Source organism: Parasteatoda tepidariorum, chromosome 6 (genome assembly GCF_982258835.1).
Source record: "Parasteatoda tepidariorum strain Cologne lab strain chromosome 6, Ptep-v5.0, whole genome shotgun sequence".
Lineage (NCBI taxonomy): Eukaryota > Metazoa > Arthropoda > Arachnida > Araneae > Theridiidae > Parasteatoda > Parasteatoda tepidariorum.
The window spans coordinates 13,581,144-13,589,689 of record NC_141760.1 but is presented as its reverse complement, the minus strand read 5'-3'; the positions used below and the strand labels follow the sequence as shown (position 1 = coordinate 13,589,689).

Sequence of the window (8,546 nt, the reverse complement as noted above, 5' to 3'; positions counted from 1 at the left end):
ACATCAAATGTGAAAAATTTATGAGTGATTTTTTTCTGCAAAATAAATACTTCCCTAAAAAGGTTATTTAATGACAATTATAGAACCTTTTGTAGACTAACTTTAAATACATGCCAATGTTTGAATTTAAATGATCTTCAGAATTATGAATACACCACCTTTGCCCTGATTATGAAGATTATTTTTCCAATTTAGAATCTCTTTCTCTTTTTTTTTCCTTTGATGTATGAAACTTTTATATGGCTGTTAAAGATTTTAGATTAAATGGTAGTTCAAAAGGCATAGTTTATAATCATTTCTAAAGAAAAAACTTGCCATATGATGTATTCAAAATAGTAGTTTCTTAGAAATTAATTACAATTTGATTATGTGAACACACTAACAAAATTAGACAGCAAAATTGATGACACAATTTTAAGAAAATAAAGAACAAATAGTGTTTTTCTAAGCATTTATTTCATGAAAGATAAGAGATACATTAGGTAACATACTAAATAAGCTGAATAAAATAAACAAATCACAAATTTTCTGCTCATTTTTAAATGAGAAAATAAATCTTGCTGCACATATTTAAGCAGAATTTTTCAATAACTCCAACAAAAAAAAAAAAACTCCAGGAATTATTTCAATACTCAGACAAGACTAATTCACGACAGACAAGGTTGTCTCAGCAAGCTCCGCCAATAATCTCTATTAGACCTTGTGGTCTATCAGTCATTGTCCCTAAATATTTCTTATGGTCTACCTTTACACAAACCATCTTGAGTAAGGAATTCCTATTTTATGAACACCCTATACACTTGTAAAGAACCTTTTTTTTATTTTAAAAAAAAAGATTATCACATTTAAAAGCAGTCCAAGCAATCTGATATGGCACTTATTTCATTACAGAGTAGCTTTATTATTAAAAAAAAAAAAGGAAAATCTGAACTTACTTTATAACAACTTTTTTAAGACCATGTTAAGATTATTTCTTTTTAATATTGCAATTTATAAGTTGAAAATATATTTCCTAAATCAAAATTTAATGTGATTTTGGAAATGGTGCTTTAAAACTGGGAGTAAAACATGAAATTAAAGTAAATTAGTTTTTTATCTTAAATTGAGCTATCAATGCTTCCAAGAATAAATTTTCTGGTGAAAAGGCTAATCCCAACACAAGAGAACAATGGAAATTTAATGATAAGCAACATCATGAAATGATATTGCAGAATTACAAATTTTGAAAGTTGGTTCGAGTGAATATTTTGAGTAGCTTACATTCGTCAATAAAAATATAATACAGGGTTAAAGAAAACATAGAATCACTCAAATAAAATAGGACAAAGTATGCAAAATTTCTTATTAATTAATTTCATTTCGGAAAAAATATGGTGACTGAAGGTAAGAAATGCTAAAACTAAAATGGGGGACTTGGGAAGCATTTATAGGCTACAAAGAATACAAATTTAAAATAAAATACATAAAACTTAATTTATGATCTTAGAAAATAAATATTTTATTGCTAGCTATAAGTAGGCTTGTAAAATAAAAGCATTATTTACAAAAAAGAAGTAATTCACATTCTTTGACATAAAATTGAATTCATTTTCTTACGAAAAATCAAACTAGAATAAACTTAATTGTAAAAGATTAGCAAAGGGTCTCAATTCTTGTTTCCGAAACGTGTGGCAATGCCTTTCCATGGGGAAATGTATGGAATTAAGTTGCTGGACGTCTTTTTCTGTGTTCCATATACTGCTCTCTAAAAATAAATTAAGCCTTGATATATAAACAAAAATATTTTATCGTAAAAATGAATGAAACTACTCAATTAAAAGAAAAATATAGAATTTAAATATTCACTCTATTAAAAGGAAGCATTAAATCGAACAAATATTAAAATATACGAGAGCTTGTTTACTTATAGAATTAAAAAATTTTAAGAAAATAACTAAGTAACAAAAAATTATGAAAAAAGTACGCTTTAATAAAATAAATAATAGGTTAAATTTTTAAAATTTCTCAATATAAAAATCATTATAAATTCTTAAGTAAAAGAATGATATTTTAAAAAACTTTTTTTTAAGAAAAGAAATTTAAGCATCTCCAATTCAGATTTAAAAAAAAAAATAAGTATGCTTTATCAAAAATAAATGAATAAAAAGGATCATCATTACGAAAAAAACTTTTCTTTAAAAAGTAAAAATTGAAAGTCTGAAACATAGGACAAGATAAAAATAATGTGCTTAAATCATTTGTTTATATCTTGCTTGCCTATGTAACAAATAGAATACTTCAGTTATTTCTGAGTATGCCATGAAAAAAATACACCATTGAAAAAAATTATATGTTTAATTCTGTGTAAAATAATAATAACCTAGTTAAGTTCTAATTCTGTTGTTGTTTTCGTGTCCATGGATCTTCAGATAACATCAAAGGTCTGGACTATTGTGGCCGCTAGCTTTGGCGCCTCTTGACAAGTTCTAGTTCTTCCTAGTTTATTAAAAATGAAATGTAATAGAGATTGAAGTTCGAATAAAACATTTCATAGAGATATTAAAAATTATGTATAGTACTATGTGACAGGGAAAAAAATGCTATTGAAATAAAATAATCAAAAAATAATGCAACCAAACAAAAAAGCTAAATGTAATTTTTTATAGTATTATTTAATAGCAAAATTTAAATACCTTCTGATACCTCATAAATTTATTATTGCAGTGCCTTTTACTGCAAGTTATTTTTACAATGTGTAAAGTAAAAGAATCCTATATGAAAACTTGAAGTTGTCAAAAATTTCAATATTCTTTAATGTTACTAAATACATACTTCATCTTTTTTTTATTAAAACAAGAACACTTTTAAAAATAAATTTTTATAGAAACTAGTATCTGCAGCAAATAGCTGATCTGATAAACTAAAAATTTTAAAATCTAAAAAATATAATTGCAACAATAAAGTCAGAAGATCCATCAAAAGTTAAGACCCCATAATGTTAGTTCTTGAAAATTTTGTTTACATATATCATGAAAAATTATTATACGAATTGAAGAATTATTGTACATTATAAAACTTATTTATCCAAAAATGTTATGATGGCTAGATACAAAATATAATTTTTCATTATTTAATTTACTAATTATTAATAAAATTGCGAATTAGATTACTAAAAAATGTTAGTATGCCTAAAAGTGAACAATATTGAATGACTAAATAAAAATAATAAACAATACAGATTTAAATTTTATGGAGAATTAAAAAAACACATTTTCTCAAGCAAAATATAACACGTTTTTTTTCTTTCAATAACTCAAAAACAAAAAACATAACTTAACATTTTTTGATAGTTACTAAATTGAATAAATTGGGATAACTGTGTGTAAAATAAGATGTCCCTATGATTGGGCACTGAACTTTGGAGCTTTTACTGCCCATAAATTATTATTACTTCTTCGATTTCTTTTTGAAAACCTTACTTTTAAATAAATTTCCAGTTTCCTGTAAGAACATAAAAATCAGCTAAAATAAGAGGAATACCAATTTATAACGTCTAATTATAAGGCCAATTTTTTATGTTCTTATGAAAAATATGAGAAATGGTTATTCTACATTCTATAAATCTTCAAGCAAGTTATTTTTTAATAACTGTTACATTTTGAATAATATAATTATTAATTGAGCATGAATAACTTAGCTGACAATGATTTTTTTTTTAACATATTACAGTCAAATCATTAAATTTACAGTAGTATTCTTAATTCAAAATGATTCGATTATTCACTATGATAAATATATATATATATATATATATATATGTAACATAAAAGCTTCTATTAATCTTTTTACGTTAGTTTCTTTGCTATAAAACAACTCCTACTTTATTACTAATTAATTATTCTATTCCAAATTCTTTCTCACACTTTTAAAAGCCACATCCTGTTCTTAAATCTATTTTTGGCTCAACTATGCATTTAATTAAGAGCAGGACATATCTCCCTATGCTCTGTGTGGGAAAAAGCTAGATTTCTTTCATAAACCAATAGTAATCCTTATCACTTCCCTTTTCCCCTCAAATATAACAAAATAGAGGGAAATTCCTTTGCTACTTTCCCTAAGATAAAAACTTAAGCACACAGTTTTTGAGTGCGAATTTGGAGCTCCGCCTTTGCTAGAAAATGTCTTAAATATACTATGTGAAGTTAATAAAATATTTTTTGCCTTCCAACTGCTATCTGCGTGGCCTAACATCACTCACCATGACTGCTACCCTTTCATATATATATATATATATATATATATATATATATATATATATATATATATATATATATATATATATATATATATATATATATATATATATATATATATATATATATATATATATATATATATATATGATATATATTGAAGCAAAGCATGCAATTTACCACTAAAATATTTGAGTTGAACTTCATTACATCACACCGTTGGAAAGTGAAATTTTGCGAGCGTCACACTGGTAATTATATTCTAAAAGAAATATAAGTTTCCATCTTAGATTTAAAAATTAGCTTTATAGTTTGAAGAAAAATTTCATACATATAGTAGAGAACACCAAACTTTTTCAACTGATAAGTTTCATCAATATATTAAAATCAAGCGACTTTCTAAACTATTCAAAAACAAAATCGGTTTAAATTTTTTAGTGAGTATAGTTGACTCCTATTTCTCTGAAGCACCCAAATTTGCCTTGATTCCAAAACAACTGAACCGATTAAACTTTTTGCGACATTACGAACTATGAATTCGGCAACGGATTTAAACTCTAAATTGAGGCCCTCAAGATCTCAGGAACACAAACACGTCCTATGATAAACAGAGCTAAATTATTTTTGAAAAAAAAATCGGAGAGTCACGTGGACAGAGACGCTCTATGATTGGTTGAAAATTTGATCGGTACGATAGCAAAATGAATTTTACTGCGCCGATAATCGGTGCAATAGATACTCCGTTACATCAATGATTGGATTGTTTAGATTGAATGATTGATTAAAGGGTGAATGTTGTGTAATGAAATGAAATCTTTTTTTCAGTTTATAGCTTGCTATAATCATTACCAAGGCTCTGTTTGAGGCTAAACAGATAGCAGATACCATAGGATTAATGACTGACTTGTCACGTGGTGATCGCAACGCTCAAATTCGCCATCTGGGGAGAAGACGGTATCCATGGCTCTTGCCCTTCACCCTCTTTTCAGTTGTACAGTCCCTCGAAAAAACACCAGGGCACCATGATCTTTTCAAAATATTAATAAAAAAAACTCACAAACGCAAAACCACCCGTTTCATGATGTGTTTTTAATCCTTGGACAAATTGTCACTGCACTGTCCTAACGGAAACTATTTCAGTTTGCAATGAGCTACGCGCTTCCATTAGGGTTTTGATAATCATTTCAACAAACTCGTAAACGTGAAACACAGTAAAAAAATGAATTAGTTTGTGAGAGTTGTTAAAAAAAAACATGCAACTTGATATAGAGTTCCGTATCATCGAAAGGACATCCTGAGATTATTTCCATATAGAAAGCAACACCGAATGTCTTAAACACCCTGTGGCTACCATTAGAGACCCCGTATTGTTCTAAAACATTCCATTTGGAGTTTGGACTTACGTCAGGCCATGCAGTCACTTTTCAGAGGCCCCGTCATGCTGGACGAATCCATTTCATCTGACGTCAATTTGTACGCAACAGAGTTACAGGATAAAAATGATCAGCAGACATTTTTTAGAACACTCATTTTTTATTATTATTTTTTGATCTGTTGCCATTCGCAACTCTCATAAAAGTAATATGAATAGTCATGTGACATATGATGTTCCTACAATACTCCCTCACCAGTAACTAAGTTACGATGCTTGGCAAGTATGTCAAATTTGTCATATAATGATAATATAACAGCATATATATAGTTCAAAAATTATACTACATAATGACTCATCATAATACGAAAACATATATACAAGATATTAATATAACATATATACAAATTATACCATTCTAGTTTCAATGCAATAAAAAATATATATATAAAATAAATGTATATGTATCTAATTAATACAGTTTTGTTCTAAAAAGCGAACAGGCTTTTTTATTTTTCTGCCAAATCTAGACATTTTAACATTTTGCTCGGAATTGGCTGCATTTTCTTGTAATTTATTTGATGTTAAACATTCGTTAGGTTTTGCAGCTTTTAGGTTTTCATCGTAATCTGGATTCTCATTTTCAGAATTCAGTAGATAAGCTGGTTTAAGCCTGTCTATTGAAATGCTTACGTTTTTTCCTTTATAACTAATTACAAAATACTTTTCTGACTTATCCATCACTTTATAGGGTCCTTGATAAGGAGACTCTAATGGCTTCCTGACTCTATCAATCCGCATAAAAACATGTGAACATGAACTTAAATCTTTGTGCACAAATACTTTGTTCCTTTTGAAATATTTTGTCTCTAAAGGTTTTAATGTTTCCATTTGATTTTGAAGATTGCTAATAAAGTTTTCCGTGGATGTTGTCACTTTTGAGTTATCAAAAAATTCACCAGGAAGTTTAATGCATTTACCATAAACCATCTGAGATATTGAATAGTTGGTGTCATCGCGTAGAGCAGCTCTGAGACCAAGTAAGACAGTAGGAAGAGTTTCAGACCATTTAATAGAGTTGTGTGCCTTTATTGCAGTTTTCAATGTACGATGTTGACGCTCAATTTTGCCATTGCACTGAGGATGATATGCAGTTGTTCTGTTGATTTTTACTCCACATAAGTTGGTAAGAGATTTAAACGTTTCAGAATCAAACTGTGATCCTCTATCGGTAATTACTCTGTATGGCACTCCAAATCTAACTATCCAATTTTCATAGAAACATCTGGCGACTGTTTCAGCTTTGATATCAGGTATAGGAACTACTTCTATCCTGCTTGTAAAACGGTCAATACAAGTCAAACAGTATCTGTTTCCATTGGATGGGGGTAACGGTCCAATTAGGTCAATATGTATCTCGTTAAATCTTTCATCGGGTTGTCGATATTCTCCAAACTGGGATTTAGTATGTTTTGAAATTTTGTTTTTTTGGCAATCAATACAGGATTGTGCCCAAATTCGAACATCTTTTCGAATTCCAGGCCAAATAAATCTTGACGCTATCTGTTTGATAGTTGATCTGATTCCTGGATGAGATAAACCATGTATCAGTTTGAAAATAATCATTCTTGAATTTTTAGGTACATATGGTCTAATTTTATTAGCAGAGATATCACACCATAGAAATTTACCAGACTGTAGTGGTTGTTGTTTAAATTTTAAGGTTGTGTCTGATTGCATTAGTTGTTTTAATTCTTCATCACTACATTGATCATCAGCAATTTTCTCATAATCTACACTAGTTACTTCTTGAATTCGGGATAACGCGTCTGCGACGATATTATTTTTGCCAATAATGTGTTGAAGGTTAGTCGAAAACTGGGATATGTACTGGAGATGTCTATTTTGTCTTGGAGATGCTTTTTCATTTTTTTGTTTGAAGGCAAAAACCAGTGGCTTATGGTCTGTAAATATAGTAAATTCTCGACCTTCTAATAGATGTTTGAAATGCTTTACAGAAAGATATATCCCTAATAATTCTCTGTCGTAGGTACTATATGATTTCTGTGCATCATTTAATTTTTTTGAATAGAAAGCTATCGGTTTCCAAGCACCATTTTCGTATTGTTCCAATACAGATCCGATTGCGAAATCTGAAGCATCTGAGCAAAGGCATAGAGGTAATTCAAACTTCGGATATGTTAGCAAGGCTACATTGGAAAAGTCTTGTTTGCATTTTTCAAACATGTTAATAGCTTGTTCAGTCCACATTATTTTTCTTTTGTCATTTTTATGAGCTCCTTTCAAATATTCGTGGAGAATTGCTTGTGTTTTAGCAGCGTCTTTGATGTATCGTCTATAATAGTTTATTAGACTAAGAAAGGTTCTCAGTTCACGTATGGTTTCTGGCAACTTGTAATTATGGATTGCTTCTACTTTTTGGGAAAGGGGCTTGGATCCTTCCGAACTGATTTCATATCCCAAAAACTCCAATTTCTCCACAGCAATGACTGACTTGGAGATATTGATTCTGAGGCCATATTTATCTAATTTATCAAAAAGTTGTTTTAAATGAGATTGATGCTCTTCTTTGTTTCGAGATGTCACTAATATATCGTCTAGATAAGGAAAAACGAAATCAAGTCCACACAGAACTTCATTTATGAAGCGTTGAAACGTTGAAGGTGCATTTCTGAGGCCGAAACTCATAACGTTGAATTCAAAGAGTCCGAAAGGGGTAGTTATTGCGGTTTTTTGTTTGTCCTCTTCATTTATAGGAAGTTGATAATAAGCTATAAATAAATCGAATTTAGAAAATACTTTGGTGTCTTTTAAAATATGATGGAAATCTTCGATTCTTGGTATTGGATATCGGTCTGGTATTGTTTGGTCGTTTAGTCTTCTATGATCTCCACATGGTCTGTAAGACCCATCCTTCCTTT

General features: G+C 29.2%; 1 long non-coding RNA gene across 1 annotated transcript; it reads right to left on the bottom strand.

Moving 5' to 3' along the window:
• Window positions 1–437: 437 nt before the first annotated feature.
• LOC147807557 (uncharacterized) lies at window positions 438–4,555 on the bottom strand. The gene is made up of 3 exons (XR_015434519.1): window positions 4,413–4,555; window positions 2,360–2,475; window positions 438–1,744 (listed from the first exon to the last, which is right to left on the bottom strand). It is a non-coding gene; the product is annotated as an uncharacterized LOC147807557 (long non-coding RNA).
• Between the last annotated feature and the right edge of the window lie 3,991 nt (window positions 4,556–8,546).